Here is a 21,141-nt window from a genome sequence, read left to right as displayed (position 1 = left end):
TTGAAAAATGGGTGTGTTCAATTAACTTTTCCAGCTTTCTGCACATCTGCCTAGTTAAATTAGCTGTATAGTTGGAAGAGCATGAAGGCCCTGATTACAAGTGCAGGACTAAACTCTGTATCCTGCTTACCCTTACCTCTAATAAATACCTCATCTATTCCGCCTAATTTGTAATAAGGGCTAAATAGAGTGGCAGAGTAAATGTAGGTTAATACCCACAGTGTCATGAGTCTTTGGGTGCTCACTTCACTTGCTTTTGGCACTTACTAATGATCATCCAATAGTTTTCCTATGAACTAAACATATGAATTCCTATTCTTGACTTCATTTCCAAATCCATAAATAATAACTTTGAAAGAAAAACAAATTTTGTGAAACATTACCTGTTTTGCATGTAGACTTGTTGATTCATTTTCAGGGTATGTCTAACTTACATATTGGTCTGGATGCCGATAACTTTAGCTGTGTGTAAATAAGATATATCTACTAAAATATTTGAAACTGTGTCTTCAAATTCTTGGTTCTGAATTACAAAGGTATTGTCTACAGACGTTTGTTTTACGGAGATATCACTTATATCACCAGACGTTCTGCCAATTCAATGCACAATCATTGATAGGTTACACCAAATAGAGTACATGTGAGAAATTCCAGGAGTCTAATGGTGAGGTTTGTGCAATTAACGCAAACACCCACGAGTCGTAACGTGGCAGGTTTTCCCATACCATTGTTAAACTTTTCTCACAGTTCTATGATCTTTGAAACGTGGCCTATTGGGGCATTAGTTGGTGCTGAAAGTTTGGAAAAGTGCGTAGAACACCCACAGTTAAAGGGGTGCGTGAAAATGTTTACTGTGAAATTTCACATTTCCCTGTACGTGTGTGGTGTAGAAAATGCACACATATTGGGCTAGAAACATAAAGGGCCATATTTATACTTTTTGACGCAAAACTGCGCTGACGCAGTTTTGCGTCAAAAAAATTAGCGCCGGCTAACGCCATTCTGAAGCGCCATGCGGGCGCCGTATTTAATCAATGACGTTAGCCGGCGTTAGCCGCCGGCGCTGCCTGGTGTGCGTGTAAAAAAACGACGTACACCAGGCAGCGCCGGCGTAGGGGGATATGGGGCTTGGGCGTCAAAAAATGGGGCAAGTCAGGTTGAGGCAATTTTTTCGCCTCAACCCGATTTGCGCCATTTTTTCCGACTCCCAACCCCCATAGAAATGACTCCTGTCTTAGCAAAGACAGGAGTCATGCCCCCTTGCCCAATGTCCATGCCCAGGGGACTTATGTCCCCTGGGCATGGTCATTGGGCATAGTGGTTTGTAGGGGGGCACAAATCAGGCCCCCCTATGCCACAAAAAAAAATGAAAAAAAACACTTACCTGAACTTACCTTAATGTCCCTGGGATGGGTCCCTCCAGCCTTGGGTGTCCTCCTGGGGTGGGCAAGGGTGACAGGGGTGTCCCTGGGGGCATGGGAGGGCACCTCTGGGCTCCTTCAGAGCCCACAGGTCCCTTAACGCCTGCCTTTTGCAGGCGCTAAAAAAACGGCGCAAAAGCGGCCGTACGTCATTTTTTTTGACCCGCCCACTCCCGGGCGTGAATTTGGCCCGGGAGTATAAATCCGACGCACATGCCTCGGAGTCGATTTTTTAGACGTGAACGCCTACCTTGCATCTCATTAACGCAAAGTAGGTGTCCACGCTAAAAAATGACCCAAACTCCATGGACTTTGGCGCTAGACGCGTCTAACGCCAAAGTATAAATATGGAGTTAGTTTTGCGTCAAAATTGCATTAAAAAAACGACGCAATTCCGGCGCAAACGGAGTATAAATATGCCCCAATGCCTGATTCACAAAGCTTTTTCTGTGAACAGTTGTATTTTTTGTCTATGAGCATGCGTGACTTCCCCATCAATTTCCAGAAGTTAAACACACTTATTCAGCAGTAAAAGCTTAGTGAATTGGGGGTGATATCTATATTCCCATACATGTATAAAACTTTGAGATTCCTTAGATATATGTCACAGGACAGGAGTAAATAAGGCTGTCAGTCATAACCCACTGCTATGCAGATGAATATGTCTCCACATCCTAGATGTTTTCTTTTCTTTTTAGAAGATGGGCGTATAAAATGTTTTGTGAACATGTCCACATTCTCCTGTCTCTTTAGTATGAAAAGTGTTTTTATAAAACATTTAAGATTTGTTCTGAGTTGGGGGTTCTGTGGTAAGGAGTATCATGTCTCTTGGCCACCACAAGTCTAGTTCTTAGCATTCCTTTTACAAATATTTGCAATTTGGTTAGTCAATCTAACTTGTTCAATTAATCCAAACAAAGACTACAACTCCAGAATATGCTGATTGTAAATGATAGCCAGGGTTTGAAACAAGCTTTCCTGTTATACTGACGTCATTATATCATGGATTAATGCATAATGCACATCCTAAACAGGAGGTCAGAACACTGGCAGAAGCTCAGACTTTCTATTAATGGAAACATCTGAACTCAAGAAAGAGAAAAATATGAATATTCTTACTCCAGAAACATACCTAAGAGCTAGAAATCGGCCACCTGCTGTCAGAACTCTAACCTCTTCTGAACCCTTCAAAAAGGAGTGTTCCATATGTCAATGCTCTAATTTACTAATCGAGTGGGTTGATGATCAAGATTGGGACTGTATGAGTCTTCATAAGACTTTATGAGCGTTGATGAGACTTAGTCCAAGACTAGTAAACAAATCAGCAGAAGACAAGAATTCCAAGTTAAAAATCTTATTGATTTAGTAAAAATATAATCATTACAGAAAGCAATAAGTAATTAGTTATTTATTCATTAGAATGAACAAAATAAAGTATGATTCTGCAAGAACATTAGCATAAAGCCAAACATACGACTAACAGAAGAAAACCTAATGAAAGAGTAAGCAAAAATCAGTAATCAGGTGCAAAAAGCTCTTAGTATTAAATCAATAAGCAGACTAGTTCAAAATCTTCTCAGCTAGAAAGCCTACAAACAACTACAAATACAACTTAATAAACAGATTGAGTATAGTCTGTTCCCAAACAAAGCCCAGAAAGAACTGCTACATTTATACTGGTTCAGGGTACGGAACCCACTGGCATGTCATGGTGGTGTATGCCTTATTAACAATGTTGCAAACATGTAAACCAATCAATATTCTTTTAAAAAAGATACTTCTAGAGCAACCTACTTTCTAATGCATTCTGTTGTTTGGCTATGCATAAGTAATTAAGGAAATAAATTGACATCTTACATAACAGAGCACTACAATGGTTTGTTCAGCTAATGACATAGATAGAACATCAGCAGGAAGCCTTTGGAAGTCACAAAATAAAATAAATATCCTGTTCATTGCTTCCTCGAGACAGCAAAATTATTACATTACTGACACTATAACGGAGTCTTCTTTTTCAATGATTTTTCCTGAAATGGAAAAAAACAGAAGCGCACAGAGAGAAACACTTGCTCTTATAAAATATACATGCACTATTATTCTGCAGATGTGAATAGCTGTCGATGCAAGCTGACAACAGCCTAGTCATGCTAACTGAACTATGTTTAAATTAGGGGTTATTTCTGATTAGTAAAAACTCACATATGATCTTAATGGGCCTCACGCTCTTTCATATCCAAATTAACCTTTGGGAAATGTACTGTTGTAAACACTCCACACTGCTGCTTTTTAATGTATATTGTACTTTAATTTATATTGTTAAAGTCGTTAGGTAGAGCCTAGGCAGTGTATGCGCTGCCTCGAGACAAGCTGTATCTAATGTATGGGGCTTCAGCATGCCCATCGCTTGTGATTGGCTCCTTCGTGTGCTTTTTCAAATTCCCTCATTTTCGTTGGTGAATAGGTTACATTTGTCCCTCCTTTTGCTCTTCCGGTCACACCCTGGAGACTGTCCCTGTTACATGTATAACGTCATGATCAGCCATATACATTAGTTTTGGAGCACTACTTTTTTCTTTTGCCTCAGCTTCTGGTTTAGGATAGTTGTGTTTATTGGTGGTCTCGGCCCCAGGAGCCTACGTGCATGCACCAATGTTAATGTGCTCTCTGTGTAGTTTCATCAGCACTTCTAACTAGTGTCTGGTGTGTTTACTTTTCATTGGAGCCATAACAGTACATAGGCAATAACGACATCTACCTTGTAACTAAGAACACATTTGAATGCCCCCAAACCTGTTGGAAAGTGCACCCTCTTCTGTTGGAGATTCACAGCCAGGTTACAACTGGGCTACCTTTAGGATGGTGTTGGGCTAGAGCAGTGTTCTAAAATAAAATCTGGCACACTGCTCTCCTCGTCGTGTGCAGATCCTAGCGGTCTCCTCCATTCATTGTTGGTGGGGCTTACAGCGTTTATCTACAGCCTAACCCTGAGTTGAGCAAGTAATATGACGGAATAGAATCATCGACCAGGGCTAGGCTGATGTTTGAAGGACGGAGTTTGGCTACTTAACAATAAAAAACGAGAGCAGCAGATGGTACTGGAAGCCAGAATCAGGTCCCTGCTTTGTAATAATATCCTGTGATTCTGGATGAGTCTCTTAATTCCCCCATACAATTGCAAAACAAAGAGGGCTGTTGAGGCTGTGGTTTAGAGGGAAAATGTGTTGCTGACTGGAGGTGGAGGTCAGTTTGGTGAGTGGAGGTAGACCCCCCTTATCGTTATTTTTAAGTTTTCTTTCTTCAACTATGTTTTTTGAGAAAGTAACTCATCAAAGTTTCCTAAATTATACTTAGCACATACTTAAGAGATGGCATTATCTTTTTCAGAGGCGAAAGCGGACATGGTCGTGGGTGCTTTGGTGGCAGGGGTGGCCTTTCTACCGGGTGAGTTGTTGTCCCACTTGGTTAATGCTTTCCTGGGCCTCCTTTAATTACTGTCCATGATAGTTAACTAGTGAAATGATTGTAACATCCTTTTCAATGCATTCATTTTCCACTGTAAAGTGTGTAGTATGTATTTTCCTTTTTAAACCTGCATTATATTTCCCATTGTTTTCTCTTATTCATTCACCTACTACTTCACTGGTGCAGCATTTATCTGACTGTTTCATCTTGTGGACTCCATGTCTCACTGCTCCCTAACTCCATGCACACCTCTTGGGCTCTACATCCAATGCAGTGTATTCAGTCAGTCTTTTTAGGCCTCTTAACTTGCTGCTACCTTACTGATAAAGAAGAGAAGCTTGAAAATGTGTAAAGCGCTTTACGTATACCTTTTTGAGGGGGAACAGTTTAGGAAACATTTACACTTTCTTACATTTCTAGAAAGAAGGCTGCCCCGCAGCACCCATGCATTGGTGCAAAAAGACCAAAAGAGGATTATGGTCCAATACTGTAACTACTGGATGTCCCTTTCTCTTGTCTACACTACTCTCGATGATCCCTCACCTCTCGGTCTTCTCCACAGTCCCCCCACCTGTGCCCTTGCTGACCTGTCACATGTATAACCTTAACTTTTGTATCCTGTTCTTTTACCCCATCAGCTGTTACCACTTCTTCCCCACCCCGCTTTCAGTTCTCACCTGTGCCTCCCTGTCTCTCATGCGTTTTCACAATGTGCCCTCCCTCACCAAGTGCCTGTCCTCACCCATCTCTGGTCTGCCACACCATACACTTGTAACATGGCTACATCTGCTGTCACCTGTTACCACTCACCTGTTACTGTTGCCATCCCTGGCTGATTCTCTCCTGTCATTTGTGTACTCTCGCCCATCATCTCTGTCCTTACCCATGTCGCATTTTTACCTTCAACACTGCTAACTGTTCTGTACCTAACACTGTCATCATAACTACATTTAATGCCTCCCTTGTTATCCACACTGTATTTCTCCCTCCACAGTGAACCCAGCTGGGGCTCTCTCACCTCTTTTTGCCTTTTCTTCCTCACCTATGAGACCAACCCTGGGCTTTCTGCATCCTTCCAGGCATGTAGTTTCTGCTTCCTGTCTGTCCTTTGACAACCCATTACTCTAACCCAGAGCACCCCTGCCACTGAGTTAGACACCTCCAAAACCTCCCCTGTTGTTCTAAATTGTGGTCTGTTTTTACTGTACTACCTTTGCAGCTACATCACAGGAAGGAGCACGTGTAGGTCATTGTCCTCCCCTACTGTCAACATACACCCTACCCAGCCATCCATTTCCTCGATGTCTTTGCCTGTCATCACATTGTACTGTCTGCATGACCCACTGTGTAGTAATTGTATAGCTTTTCAATCTCTGGTGGCAGAGCACCCAAGATAATGTGCTGCATGGCTAAACATGGCTAAACACTTATAAGGTTCAAAAGGTGAAATCTATTGGCTATGCCAATGCTTGTTTTTATGTAACCTTTACTGCTAAAAACTGCCAGTATTCAAGATTTTCTGCTGTTATATATTTGGAACAAGTAGCAAAAACAAGGAAGGGAAGACATAGACCCAAGGAATTAAGTGAATATTCCAAGTAAATTCCCAAAACTAATTGCACACACGCTATTAGTTTTCTAAAAGGTTGGCATATTTATGCAATTAGGGAAACACACCTAACCATCTGTCTTTACAAGGAGGTGTTCCACGTGGAGAAAAAAGATCAGTTGTCCATACGTACATTATTACATTATGAGTATGTCTAGAAATTAAAGACCTGCATGCATACTTCTTTAGATTTTATAAGAATCCACTGACATGCACATATATGGGTACGTTACAGGCAAAAGCATACACTGTGTAGATTTCCACATTTGTTTGTGAATGAGAACTAAAATGACTGAAACCTTGTAAAGGTCATTACTACAGGAAAAACACATATAGGATATCATGACTGGCATATCAAACTAAAGGGAATGATGAAGCAAAATCCTAACAACCAGAAGAAGAATGCAAAAAGGAAGGACATGCTAATTTGATCAGCCAGTAGTCCTTGGAGCATTAGAAACAGATAACAAGACTACAACTAAATTAAACCAAACACAGATGCCAATTTGAAACTGAGAAAGCATTGTGGTATGCTATTGTGTTTTTAACCGAGAAAATCAATTTTTTGGGGCACAAACTGAGGCTTGTATAATGTTTTCTAATATGTTTTGACAACCATCTGTGATAAGATTTCAATAAAACTTACAAAATTCATGGACTTTCAGTTGGTCAACTAGGCATTTACTATAGCAGTTTTGGAAACAATGGTTTCAATAGCCAAATGGACCCAGAGCTTAAGTAACCAAACCCCTTTAATAATTAAATCAACTGCCTGTTCAAACACAGCTGTTCCAAGCAGCCCAGGCTTATTTGCATATCATGTGAATGCCAAAGATGATGAAATACGATCAGGACCTACAGATGTGACTCCAGAATATGTGTAAGAAAAAAAAAACTACTCAGGTGAATTGTGAGAAACCAGTAAATGAGGAAAACTGGTGAAGGAAAACAGGGACATCTGTAGAAGAGTTGCAAACTAAGTCCATGACATGTTAAACAGTATCACCAAAACATCTAAAGCATTAGGAAATTGCATCTCTGTACCAGGACATGAACAATCATGGAAAAAGTTGTGAAAACATAAAGTACCTTTTGAGGCCAGACTAGAAGAAAGAGACTAGAAATAATTTGAGCATGTTGGCAAAAGGCAAAGAGATCCACCCAAAATGAACCCCTTTGTGCTTGTTCCTACCACTGAAATCCTCTACTAGAAACACTAATCTACATCATAATGTGGATAGACGTACGGAATTGTTTTTATAAGCAAAACAAATGAGACAAAATCTCTTTGCTACCTAGGCATGTCGATGCGTCCAAGTTTGCCTAAATAATTTATTTGGCAGGTACCTAATAAATTGTCAATTGACAGAAGAAATGAAGGATGGGCAATGCCCTTCCAGAAATTTCCAGACGCTCTAAATAATGTTTGTGCAGTATTTACTCTCCTTGAGACCATGCATCTCCAGTCAAGAGTTGGAGAAGCTTTGCTCGACAATGGGAATTATGTGCATCAGATGTTATCTATTATTCCATGGCTTCATGTGTAACAAAATCATCTCTGCCTGTGGCTCCAAATGTAATAGAACAGCATCTACTAAAGCTGAACCATTTTGAAGATAAACAATCTTGTGCAAATGAGGTCCCTGAAAGTGAGAGTCCTCAGGAGCACAGCCTTACTCTACTAATCATGCCAGCTGTCTGAAGGAGAATCTGCAATGGCTGAGTGTCCACCCGGCTATTTCCCCCTCACAGGATACACAAGTGAATTTGAATATCCGAGCTGAATGATGAACACCCAAACTGCCACAGAAGAAAATAATCCAGCAATAGATGAGCAAATAAATCAAAGGGCCAAATACACTAAGAAGGGATTTTGTAAAAGGGGGTGCAACTTGCACTTTTCATTACCAAATCCATTCAGTGCTTGTGAATCAAACTACTTAATAATAGGTCGACCGCAAATAAATAATTTGTAATGGGTCTCAATTCCACCTACCTCATGAATATTAATGAGGTAGGCCACAAAATGTGATCCATTATGAATCACAGACATCACAGGCATGGTCTTGCTAAGGTCAGTAGACTAGCACATCTGTGGTTGCTTTCAAATAAAGCATTTTTTTCATAAAGGAAAAAAATGTATATAACACATTTTTTTAAAAGAATAGAAAATTGTCCATAGGACCCCTGGCTACTCTTAAAAAATATTTTTTCAACATTCTCAAAGGGGTTGTGATCCATTGGAGACCCATTCCAGTTTGTGTATACTTTATCACTACCTATCAAACGCTGATAAAACATTAATATTTTGTGACTGGATTTCGGTCACAGAACATTAATATGTCACACTGCAATTTGGTATTTGGAATGGGTAGCCCATTCCAAATAATGAATACTGTATGTGGTTGAAAAAACGCATTGCGATTAGGTAACATGTTCCCAAATCACATTTCAGTATTTGGAAGGGATGCCCTGAACATGCCTATTCCAAATAATGAATATTGTGTGTAGTTTCAAAACTGCATTGCATTCAGTAGTATGTTCCCAAATCACAATTTGGGTTTCTTATGTACCAAAATACCTTTTTGAGGCTGTAAACCACCAGATTCTGCAAATTGGACTGTTTGTAAATGCAAAAAGGTTTGTTATATCTGACCCAAAGTACCATAAGCCAGAAAGAGCATAGTGTCAATATGAATTATCAGCCATACTCCTAGCACCCTCATATGGAAAACTAAGATTTTCAGTAGTTTTGTAGGAACAACCAATCATCATGTAGAAGATATCCATTAATGCTCAGTAAATCTGTCTTGCAACATTAGTACATAAAACAGTAATTGAAATCCAATACATTTATGACAGTTGCAGGTTAATTTGTTGATCCAGAAAGTGTTTATTAGCAGAGGAGGCTGTTTTGCAACCATGGCCATTCATTAGCTTATGTTTTGAAATGTTAAAAAAAGAAAGAAATTAAACTGTCACTGAGACTCTGAGTGTGACAGCATGTTAAGTCACTTTTCTCATCTTGTCTCGGTGATGATTACCAGCTGTGAAGTGACAGAATGTATCTTGAATACCTTTCAAGTACCAGACTTTCTTGCCTGATTTGAACCTATGTGATAATTCATATTTGAATACCTCTTTCTCAACATATATGGTCTCTCATGTGACAAGAGCAGTGGTATTTCCTGCCTCTGAAAATTCTCCACATACACCTTATAGACCTTATGAAACTTAGAAGGATCGCAAAGCTTCCTGGCATCTCCACACTGGCAGAAAAGTCAAGTTCACTCTGGCAAATTGGCTCTGTGGAATTGCCCAATCTACTAAATAGCTGGCTAACAGTAGGCAACCTAAATGTGGTGGAGGTCTATCAATCAGTCTTAATTACTATGATGGACGACATAAAGTTCTGCATGGATGCAAGGGATGCCGCAGCTCTTATCATCTTGAATCCCACCATGGTGACCATGCCACTCTGAGGCTGTTTATGGTGACTGTTGGCACATCGATTCATTTCTACTGGTCTTTTGTTAACTACTATTCTCAGGTTCTCTCCTTCCACTTACAGTATTTTCCAAACTCAAGTGTTTTACCACATGGGTGCATATTCCATACTTTATATCCAAAGCTTAGCTGCCCTCATTCAACGTTTTAGCTTCTGTTTCTATTGTTATACATGCAACACCAAACCCTCCATTACTTGCAAAAATGCCCTGGCTGGTCTGGCCCATTTTTAGAGTATACCTACTATCAACGCTTAGATGCACAACAACGTCCTCAATTTAAATGCTGATAAGACTGAGGTCTTGCTACTCGAAAACGTAATACTTTTTATCCTATCCCCAGGACCTTGGTATACTACCTGTGTCTCTTACCATCAACATGCACACTTTTGTAGTAAAAGAGGTCAATGGCCTATTAGATCTCAGGAACACAGAACCCTACTCTGGCTACCAGTTACAAAGCAGAATTAATTTGATATTGTGCACCTGACCCATCGCTATGTACACCAGTTAGCTTTCCCAGGTAGCTAAACACGTCTACTACCAAGACCAAATAAGATTTCTATCAGCTTCTTCTGTCAGTGCCTAAGTTTTACATTCATTTATAGATGGCGGCTGTTTTCACTTCCAGCCGCTAAACACATCTACCACCAAGACCAAATACGTTTTCTATCAGCTTCTTTTGTCAGTGCCTAAGTTTACCATTCACTTATAGATGGCGGCTGTTTTCACTCCCAGCCTTCTAACTTTGGAACGTCTTTCAAGTCTCAATTCATTGTAACATAGACCACATTCTCAGAATAAAAGTTCTCAAACAGAACTGTTCTTCAATCCATTAGACCCTTGTATCAGCCACTCTCTGTGTGAATCTAGCACCATGAAGCCATTGGTGTGTGTATGCTTTAGAAATTAAATTTTATGTTAGGAAATGATCTAATAATTTATACATAAATCCTTGTAGAACATCTCTCCACGTGGTTGTTAAACACATGTGCATCTATTTATACATCAATTTTGCACAAGTGATTACATTTTCTATCCTAGAAGAATTGTTCCAGGTGCATTAAAAAGTGGGTTGTTGGTTCCCCTTGCAAAGAAGACTAATTGGCATGGATTGTTCATGTACAATTTCCAGCCTATTGCCACCAGACTGTTACTAATACATTTTTACAAAGGGCATGGTGGCTCATTCTCAGGAATATATTCATACCCATCAGTGTCTCTCTCTTATTTAGGAAGTATTAAGACCAGGGCAGGAGATAACAGTCAGTTGCTGGTGACAAAGGCGGAGTCTATCTGCTAGTTATTTTGAATCTCTTGCTGGCATATGATATGGTTGACCATAGCATCCCTCCGGATAGGTTATCCCTCTTTGTTAAGACTGGTACCCTGGCTATAGAGTTACGTGTGGCTAAATCTATACTCAGTACATCAGAACTGAGCTGGTTATGGTGGCAAGCCAATGATCGTGTCTACAATGAACTGTTATTACAAAGGTACCAGACCTGAAGTTTTTATTGTGAAAAGCATATCTTAAAGTCAATACACATTTAAGTGTGGATTGTTATTACACTCTACGAACTACCCACAAATATATATTTTGTTTGACAGAATTGCATAGGTTACTGGAGTGGGCAAGGGTTTTCAGATTGGTTACCTGCTGTGACCTGCTGTGACAAAGCATGTATATGAAAGATGTGCTCTGTGAGAATTCTTATTAGGTCCTTTTATGAGAGATAGTATTTTGCTTATCCAACTGTGGATTTGTATACCTTTCTAATTTTATGACTGTGTGTCACATGATTGCCTATCGAAAAGCTTATGCTCAAAACTGTAGACCTGAGTTGTTAAGGTGACACGCTCTAGGCATGAAGTGTGCACTGCTAAACATTGTGTTCAATGCCATAGGTCTGGTCTGCTTCTTATGAAATATTATGAGAAAGTCAGATAGTCTAGCCTTTAAATTGTGAAAAGCATTTGTTAAAGCCAGCAAGCCTTTAGTAATTGGTTGTTATTACATAGTGTTTCAGTCTGCAGCCAGTTATTTCACAGATTACCGTAATAGGCAGGATTTTGCATTGGCCACCCCCTGTTACAAACCCTGGGGTTTATAAAGTTATGATTTTCTTTAGGCCCTTTGAGAGGGGTTGCATATTGTTATGCAACCTGTATTCTTCTACATATTTGCAATTTCACAACTATGCATGATGGTGTCTAGTTCATGCGCACTTGAATAAATCTATGTTGGGTAAAGTGTAACCCATGGAAAAGGCTTCATTGGTTCATTGGGAAAAGTAATGCCGGATTTGTTTACTATGAAACTTTATGACAAAGCCAGAATACCTTATCTTTTTTTTTGTGAAAAGCATGTGTTAAAGGCAATAGGTCTTTAAGGATGGATTGAATTACAATGTACTAAAGCCTATAGGCAGGTATTTCCTTACATAGAATTTCTCAGATTACCATAGTGTGCAAGGGTTCTGGGGGTTGGTGATCCACCCAAACAAACCACAGGAATGGAATATACACACTACAGTAATACAGTAATACTTTTTAGGCTCTTATAAGAAAGATAGTATTTTGCTTTGCTCATTTTAATTTTGCTTAGACTTGTACTTTTATGACTGTATGTCATATGGTTGACTTTTGGAAGGTTGACGCTCAGTACAGTAGGCTTGAGCTGGTTATGGGGTCAAGCCAATGATAAAGGTTATAGCCCTGATTATTTATTATGAAAACTGGCATATTGATTTGTGACTGCCAAAAGCATATATTGAAGTAAGTAGGCATTTAAAGATAAATTGATATTATTTTGACATAAAACCTACAGATATGTTTTTGTTATGTGGAATCACACAGATGACCTTATTTGGCAGGGGCTGTGATGGTGGATACTTCCTCTTGCAAACCACGGGTATAGAAGAATGTTCACTAGGAGAATATTGTTACACCCTATTAGGAGAGATGGGTTTTGGTTTTCCAGCTGTAAACATTTGCAGTTTTATGACTGTGTGTCTGATGGTTGCCTAGTGAGAATATGTACACTGAGTACAGAACACCTGAGTGGCTATCATGACAAGCCATTGATAGCAGCTATAGGCTTGATTGGTGTGCAGGGAAATGTTATATCAGTTGCCATAGATCTGGCCTGTCTACTATCAAAAGTAACCACAAGCCTGCTTTATTTATTTTGAAAAGCATATAGTAAACCCCGTAGGCCCCCAACAGTAGATTGGTACTACATTTTGTTACTGAATAGTATTTGGTTATATGTAATCTCACAGATTACCATAGTATGCAGGAATTTAGGTGTTGGTCACACACTATGACAATCCCCGGGAGTATAATTTTACTGTGAGGATTCTTGTTAAGAGAGGGGTTGTTTTTCCAACTGTAACTTTGTACATATTAGTATTTTTTAAAATGAGTGCCTGATGGTAGCCAGTTTACGCTCACTTCTATATCCCTGTGCTGTATAAAGTGTCAAGCAATTGTAGAGACTAAAGGCCTTATTGATTCACTGGGACAAGTAGTGTCAGATTCCTTAGGTGTGATCTGTTTACAGTGAAAAGGTATAGCAAAGCAAGTAGGCCTTACACTCTTACAGCATTATAAGCAATAGGCTTTTAAGGGTAAATTGGTATTACACTGTGCTAAAGCCCTTAGGTGGGTAACTCACAAATTATTTTATTATTTTAGGACTTTGATGTTGATGACCTGCCTGAATAAACCATGGGAGTAGATGTCTTGCACTATGATAATCATTATTAGGCTGGAATTTTATATTGTTTTGGCAAATGTATTCTGTACATATTTGTAATGTTATTATGGTATACCTGATGGTTTCCTTTTGGGAAGGGTTATAATCAACACAGTATGTCTATGTTGCTTATGAGGCCAAGGCAATGACAAAAGGTATAGGCCTGATTGTTTATAATGATAAAGACAGCTGGCATGACAAACTGATTGCAAAAAACATATTTTGTAGTAAATAGGCATGTAGGGGCAGATTTGTATAACTCTGTATAAAAGCCTGCTAGGTAATGTGTTACATAGAATCTCTTAGATTACCGTAGTAGGCAAGGGTTTTGGTGCTGGACTCGACTGACAAACCATGGGTGTAAGAAATTGGGTTTATGATTAAGGTGGGTAAAAATCCCTTCTCAAGCAATAACCAATCCTTGTTAGGGTGAACCATTAAAGGCACTAATCCTCTGGTAGCTTGGCACATATGCAGTCAGGTTTAACTTAGACGCAATGTGTAAATTATTATTCAGCACACAAACAGTAATACAGCGAAAACACAACACAAGAAAAAACCCACACCAATTTAGTAAAATAGAGTAGAATTAAATAAATAAAATGAGACCAAAGTAGCACCAGAGATATATAATTTTAAAGGTTTGAGTAAAAGTAGACCCAAGAAACAGAATGAGCAAACTGTAGGCACCTGGTAGCGCTAGACCGGGACAAAGTCACAGGTTCAGTACAACTGCGATGTAGTGAGGACTGAATACAGGGACTAGGCTAGTCTCACTAAAAAAGTTACCTTCTCGAAGTCTGGCATGCATTGTTAAAAACTTCAGGATTTCGCAGGAGCTCAGCTGATACCTGCCACTGGTCAAGGACCTGGAGAGATACATCTTGGGGATCAGGAACTCACTCCAGCAGGACTAAGGTAGGTCCAGTTGTAGGTCCAGTCAGGTCAAGCCAGGTCCAGTTGCAGGTCAAGGCTGGACCAATACCAATAGGTCAGCTGGGCGGTTGCAGGAGGGACTCTAGAGCTTGTTGTGTGCCTATACCTCAGAACAGGTGGCCAGCCAACTGATCCCTGAAGTCACTCAGGATAGACTATGATGAATGGAGGAGGTCCATTTTTCCTTCTCAGAGAGCAGCGCAGGCCTCCAGCAGCAGAGCTGTCCTATGAAGAACAAGGGAGGCCTCAAGCAGAATGGCTGTCCTCTGGAAGCACGGCAGGCCTAAAGCAGCAAGGCAGTCCTCTATCGAACAAGGTGGTCTTTCTTCTGTAATGTCCACAGGTCTAGGAGTGTACTGAAGAGTTGGTCTGAGGGCCCAATATTCCACTTGCTGCCAGTATTTGATCATCTGGACTTTCCCCTCACATCTGTTTCTGGAATTTCCTTCCTTACCTTGCCCAAGCTCCAAAAGGTCTGGTCTGGAGTGACAATATACCAGTGTCAAGTTCCTTGTGAATCTGCTGAAGGTAGCCTTTGAAATTTAACAGCTTTGCCCTTCCCATCCTGGCAGGATGGCCGTCTCCCAGCTATACCCAGGTCCAATTGTTCACTGTCTGGCCCAATGTGCATTTGCAATGGGGGAGAAATTCACAGGCCCAGGCAGCTGGAAACAATGACAATGCCTCAGAAAGCTTAGGGCAGGAAAATGCTAATGTTCTAAAAATGGCATTTTCAAAAGTGTTATCTAAAATATGACTTTACCATTAAAGAGGATTTAAAATTACAATTCATTTGAGTCAAAACATGAGATTTATTCCTGCTCCAAATCAAAAATTAGCTTTTATTATACGTATTACGGTAGCCCAATATTATCCAGTCTGAGCAGTATACCTTGCAGTAGTGAAAAACAAATTTAGAAATGTTTCTGCAACAATGATATATAGAACTTAAAAACATAGATACTACTTTTTAAATAGAATGCACCCTGCCCTGTGGGCTGTTTAGGGGCCTATGTTAGAGTGGCTTATATGTATTAAAAAAGAATGTTTAGGCCTAGCAAAAATGTATTTTGCCAGGTCGAACTGGCAGTTTAAAACTACATTTTAGGCTGCAGTAGTAGGCCTGACAAATGTAATAAAAGGCTACTTTAAGTGGCTGGCCCAGTGAATGCTACTGTCTACTAGTAGCATTTAGTTTACAAGCCCTTGGTACCCATGGTACCATATATAAAGGACTTACAAGTAAATTATATGTACCAATCAGGAGTAATCAAATTGTGCCAAGATTTAGGAGAGCACAAGCACTTTAGCACTGGTTAGCAGTGGTAAAGCCCTCATAATTAAAATATCCATCAAAAATCGGTTCATAAAACAGGAGGGGTGATGGCAAAACATTTGGGTGTGCCCCTGCAGAGGGGGCCAGGTCCAACAGTGAGCATAAACATATTGTAGGTCCTCTGAGGAGAGAAAATATTTTGCTTTGCCAACTGTGTTTTTGTATACTATATAATTGTATGACATATGCCTGATGGTTGAAATGGGAAAGGTTAAGCTCAGTACATTCATCCTCATTTGATTAGGCTGACAAGACAATGATAACATTTAGAGGCTCATTGATTCACTAGGGAAAATATATCTAATGGCATATATCAGATCTCGATTTGATGAAAAGGTATGATAAATGGATTATGCCCAACATACTGAATCTGAAAAGCATAAGTTAAAGTCAATAGGCATTTAAGGGTGGATTATAAATTCTCTCTATTAAAATCTACAGATAGGTATTTGGTACATGAAATAACACATATTGCCTTTGTAAGGAAGGGTGGTGTTGGTTCCTGCCTCTGAAAAATCCTAGGGAATGAAGAATTGCACTTTTATAATTCTTGCTAGAAATTCTTCTTATATGTCTGCCAGGATCTCAAAATAAAAAAATCATTAAATAATACATACATACATATAAATATATATCAATATAGATACAAAGAAGGTATTTTAGTCAGCTCTGTTCTGCCATTGTTCTCCTGGGGTGCCATTTACCATCTGTTTTTGTTCATGGCAGAGAAATGCATGGGTTAATGATTCAGTCCACATCAGTCATTGGCTCTCTTGTCCTGTGAATGAAAGCCTATACTGATCACATGTGCATATCCACCTGACAGTGAGCCTGCTTGAGTGCCAGGGCTGGTTGACCAACCTTTTGTCTTTAGATTTCTACTTTAATGCTCCCCCTTTCATTTGTTTGCCTCTCTTTTTATTTTAAAGTTTTGTAGGAGGACACTACAGCTATCTAGTCAGTGCTAATGGGTCTCCTGCTTGCTGCTCATTTCAGTTGCAGTATGCTGCATCACATGTGGCTACTCCCTCTATACAACAAGACCATTATGTAATGCTGTTTTCGATAGTTTGTCATTGATTTACAGTTCCAAGATGGCCAACAAATTAGTTGTAAGTGCGGCGGCCATGTGTGAACTTTAAAACTACATTGGACTATTTATAATATCTCTGTAAAAGAGATACCTGCTGCTATGGTAATGCTCACCATGTTTGGATGGGAGCACGTTTTCTTTAATCTATTTGTGTTGTTTTAATTTTGCTTGCATGTATTGTTGATTTTGTGTGGGTTTTATTGTGGTTGTGTCAGTGGATGAATTGAAGAATGAGTCAATGGGTGGATGAAGGGATGTATGAGTAAAAAGATGGGTGACAAATTGCATGCATGATGACTTATTGAGTGTTTAAACCCATCAGTGATGCAAAATTGATCACCCTGACTGTGCCTGCTTGTGATGGATAGTGCCACAGAAGTGGCCAATGTACTGTGCTGGATAAGTGCCTTAGCTTTCCATGGTCCACCTCTGCAGTGGTAGAAAGTATGCCACATAAGTTGTGCCACTGGATGTCAATGCAGCACTTCACACACATTGAGTCCCATTTCAATACTGGTGCCAGAGCTTGCAGTGCACCCACTTCATGGTCTGACCAGCAAAGTAGGGAAAAAAGGAGGATGGCCACCCATATGCCACTTTATACAATTCTCGTTTTAGGCAAGAGCACCTCAACTGTTCATGGCATTTCCTTTGTATTCTAGGAATTGTAGTTATGTATTTATGTTGGCAAACATAATTTAGTAAGTACCAGTTTAAAAAGTATATACTATTGATCTTCTCCTGGTCACTGATGTCATCATCAAGTTTGTACATAACTACTGAAATAGCTGTCACTGCTACATCTGCTTTGTCTCCTATGCTTGTTCATTGTACCATGGTAGCCATTTTTCGATGTTTGTAGGTCCTTTCATTATAACTCTTCAGTGTCCAAGATTAGGGTCCTACTTATATATAGATGTCCCTGTGTCCCTTTATTTTGTTCAGAACATCTGTTTTGCCTTTTTAAACCTTTTTACTGTGTGGGGCTCGAAGGGAGCAGGTTTTAGTGCAAAGCACAGCCAAGGCACTTTTAGATTGTCGGCCTCCAAGCATACAACTCCCCTGCTGGTCCACCTCACCCCATTTGTCAACAACAAAAACAAAGCTGGTGAGGCTCCTGCTGTTGTCCTTAGGAGGTGTCACACCTCATAATGGACATCGACTACAAAGAACCTCAGAACAATTAGCTGGAAACCTGCTTTCTTCACACCATATGATGTCAACTCCCCACTGGGTGACCTTGTGAAGGGAGCCGATAATGTGTGACACATAGTGGTGCCGTGTGAGCCTGCGCCTATCTCCTTTGGAGAACAGAGCCTTGGAGAGAGGTCCTTGCAAATTTCAGAAGAGATGTATAATCGTCAACATGGCCAGGCTTTTGCAGGTTTTGAAATCTCAAGGGACACAAAGGTTATGGCTTTGCATAGTAACAAAGCATCTATGAGTGCCACCATTTGTTGTGCTGCCACCTCTGTGAAGGCACCAAAGCTTTTTGAGCTCCTGATTTAGGGTCTCACCTGTGAAAATAAGAAGCTACACCTCCCCTGGTGCAAATAGACAACTACTGTTTTAATGAACTGGGTGGTAAATAATGAGCCTCCTTATCTCATGATTAATAGTTACAGTCAACTAGTGAGTCTTGACTATGGCCTGATCACTACACGACTGACACAACAACCAATGCTTAATAAAAGCTCATGTTTTCCCCTCTCGCCAAGACAACTAATGGCAATATTGAATAATGTCAATGAAAAATAGCATAGCTAAGTTACTGAAAGATAGTAACATTAATTCGTTGGGCCCTATCACAAGTCAGGCAAAAGGAAATTAACAAATGCCTTAATTTAGTTCCACCTGATTATTACCGTTAGATTTTTCCACACCTGATTTTTCTATCAGCCATGTCTCATTCTTGTTTTTTTCTAACAGTGTGAAACATGCAATACCTCCCCCTGCTAGAAAATGTTTCTCATTCCCTATCCTACTCACCCCACCTCCCATCCTCCACCACAGGGCCAGCTTTGCATTGGTGGTGCCTGGTGCAACAGTTGTTTTAGCGCCCCACTTCCAAATGAGCTCCTTCTCCATAAATTCCCTCACTGAAACCCTTCAGTAGTGCTCTTAATCTCTTCATAATCCCTGTGTCACGTGCATTTCATTTGTTTTGTAGTGCTGCTCATACCAGTGCAGGCTGGAAGAGCACTTTACATAACACGCATTATAGAAAGGCAATTAATCACATGTGTGTAAAGTAGTCTGCAGGAAATATTACATAACACAATGAGGATTACAAGATGTCAGAGTCACATGTCATCCATACTAAAAGGCAGCATATTTTAAAGAGTGTTTGGTCTGGAGAAACACAAAATCAGGATTCAAACTTTGCAACCGTGGTTGGGACTGGTTTTACAAATAAAATTGCATTTCCATCCAAACAAAGACCCTTTTAGCATTAGGATAATGAAAGACTGGGGAAAAACATACATTTCTAACCTATATCATGCAGTTTGCTTGCGGCTTTTCAATGACACTTCATAATTCACTCTGCTATATTAGGATTGTAACCTATGAACTGAAATTAACAAAATGGTGTTTGTGCCAAACCAGCACCCCACTGAGCTATCCACATAAAATACAGTTCTGTCATCTTTCTGGGACATGTTCTTTGCAGCAGGCAAATTAACCCTCTGCACTACTTTATGAATCAAAGTTTCCACTAGGCAAAACTCTGATCTCTCTCCTGCAGAAATGTTAATCACCAGAGTAATTATGACTTTTTTATTGTTACCTGAAAGCTTCTGGATACATAAGGAACTCTGCAGCATGTGCTTTTAAACCCATAGGTTATTTCTAAACACAGCACCCTCAAGTTCAGCAACTGCTTTGGTCGCACTGCCCTAAAACCGGCCCTGCTCATTCCCCATCCTACACAGAGCCTGCAGCACACATATACCACCTTCTGAGGCAGGTTAAAAATGGATGTTTTAAACTCCATGTAAAAGGAAATTTAATGTGGTTTTACAGCTTGGAAAAAAGGCCTCACGTGACAGTTTCTCATTCCATGGAGTTTAACTCGCAATTGCTGGTGCTGGGTGGATTTGCATGCAAACCTATTGTACGGTAAAATCAACACCATTAATGTAGAACTCGAAATTCTGGGCCTAGTGCTCAATTTCCCGAAGATGACCCACAACAGTGCAACATATTTGATAAACGCTCATTTAAAATGAGGGAGGTAGATACAAGTACATTTAAAAACGACATTCCAGATTTTTGAAAGTTAATGCACTAAGATTAACTACCAGGAATAATTTTTGGAAAAATTATATTGAAAGGAAGACTTGATTGTGCGGAGTTCAGACTTAAATGGGCTTTAAGTAAAAAGAGTAAAATAACTGCCAATCAGCTAATTATTGGCACTCACGAATATGGGAAACGTTGAACTCCAGGCAAATAATACCAAACAAAAGTCATGATATGAAACTGTTCTTCATCCTCTTTGCTATCCACGCACAATTGTTCCTTTCCCCAGATTAATAACGCATTAACAAAAATCTGATTTATTTAGTCTTTTACACCCACGATTTATAATGTAGCGTTCCTTGTGGAATTTCAGTGTCATGTTGCTTGCCTTCAACTCACGCATGTATTACATGGAAGCAAGTTTTTAAGACTCGGCCATTCATGCATCGTTATATTCCAAATACCTATATAGTATAAAATAATTTCAGATGCAGAAAGTGTTTATTCAGTTGTGATATTAACCACCCGAGAGTGTTTACATGCATCAATGTAGAAGCATCAATTGCAGACAGGCTGGCCTGATTCAATGAAGTATACAAAAAAGTGACGGATGCAATACTTAGATTATTCTCAGCCACTGATAATTTACTCTAGGCTGCATCACAATCCATTGTTATTTTGCACACCATGCCACCTCAGTTTGGGCCCAGGTATATGCAAATCAGTCTTGACCCTGCTCCACTGGGAACAGTTGAGCCCAAACTGCCAGCTCAGG

The 21,141-nt window shown here is 39.8% G+C and overlaps 1 protein-coding gene across 3 annotated transcripts in view; it reads left to right on the top strand.

Moving 5' to 3' along the window:
- The window catches only part of TMEM200C (transmembrane protein 200C), a 273,607-nt gene that overhangs the window by 109,479 nt on the left and 142,987 nt on the right, over positions 1-21,141 (top strand). The window contains exon 2 of one of the 3 annotated variants that reach the window (XM_069219846.1): positions 4,806-4,862. The exons of the other annotated variants lie outside the window; for them this stretch is intronic. The gene's annotated coding sequence lies outside the window, so the exon portion shown is untranslated. The remainder of the gene's footprint in view (positions 1-4,805; positions 4,863-21,141) is intronic. 3 annotated transcript variants of the gene reach the window in all.

This window comes from Pleurodeles waltl, chromosome 2_2 (assembly GCF_031143425.1).
Source record: "Pleurodeles waltl isolate 20211129_DDA chromosome 2_2, aPleWal1.hap1.20221129, whole genome shotgun sequence".
Lineage (NCBI taxonomy): Eukaryota > Metazoa > Chordata > Amphibia > Caudata > Salamandridae > Pleurodeles > Pleurodeles waltl.
The sequence above is the reverse complement of the archived record's forward strand: the minus strand, read 5'-3'. Positions and strand labels throughout refer to the sequence as shown.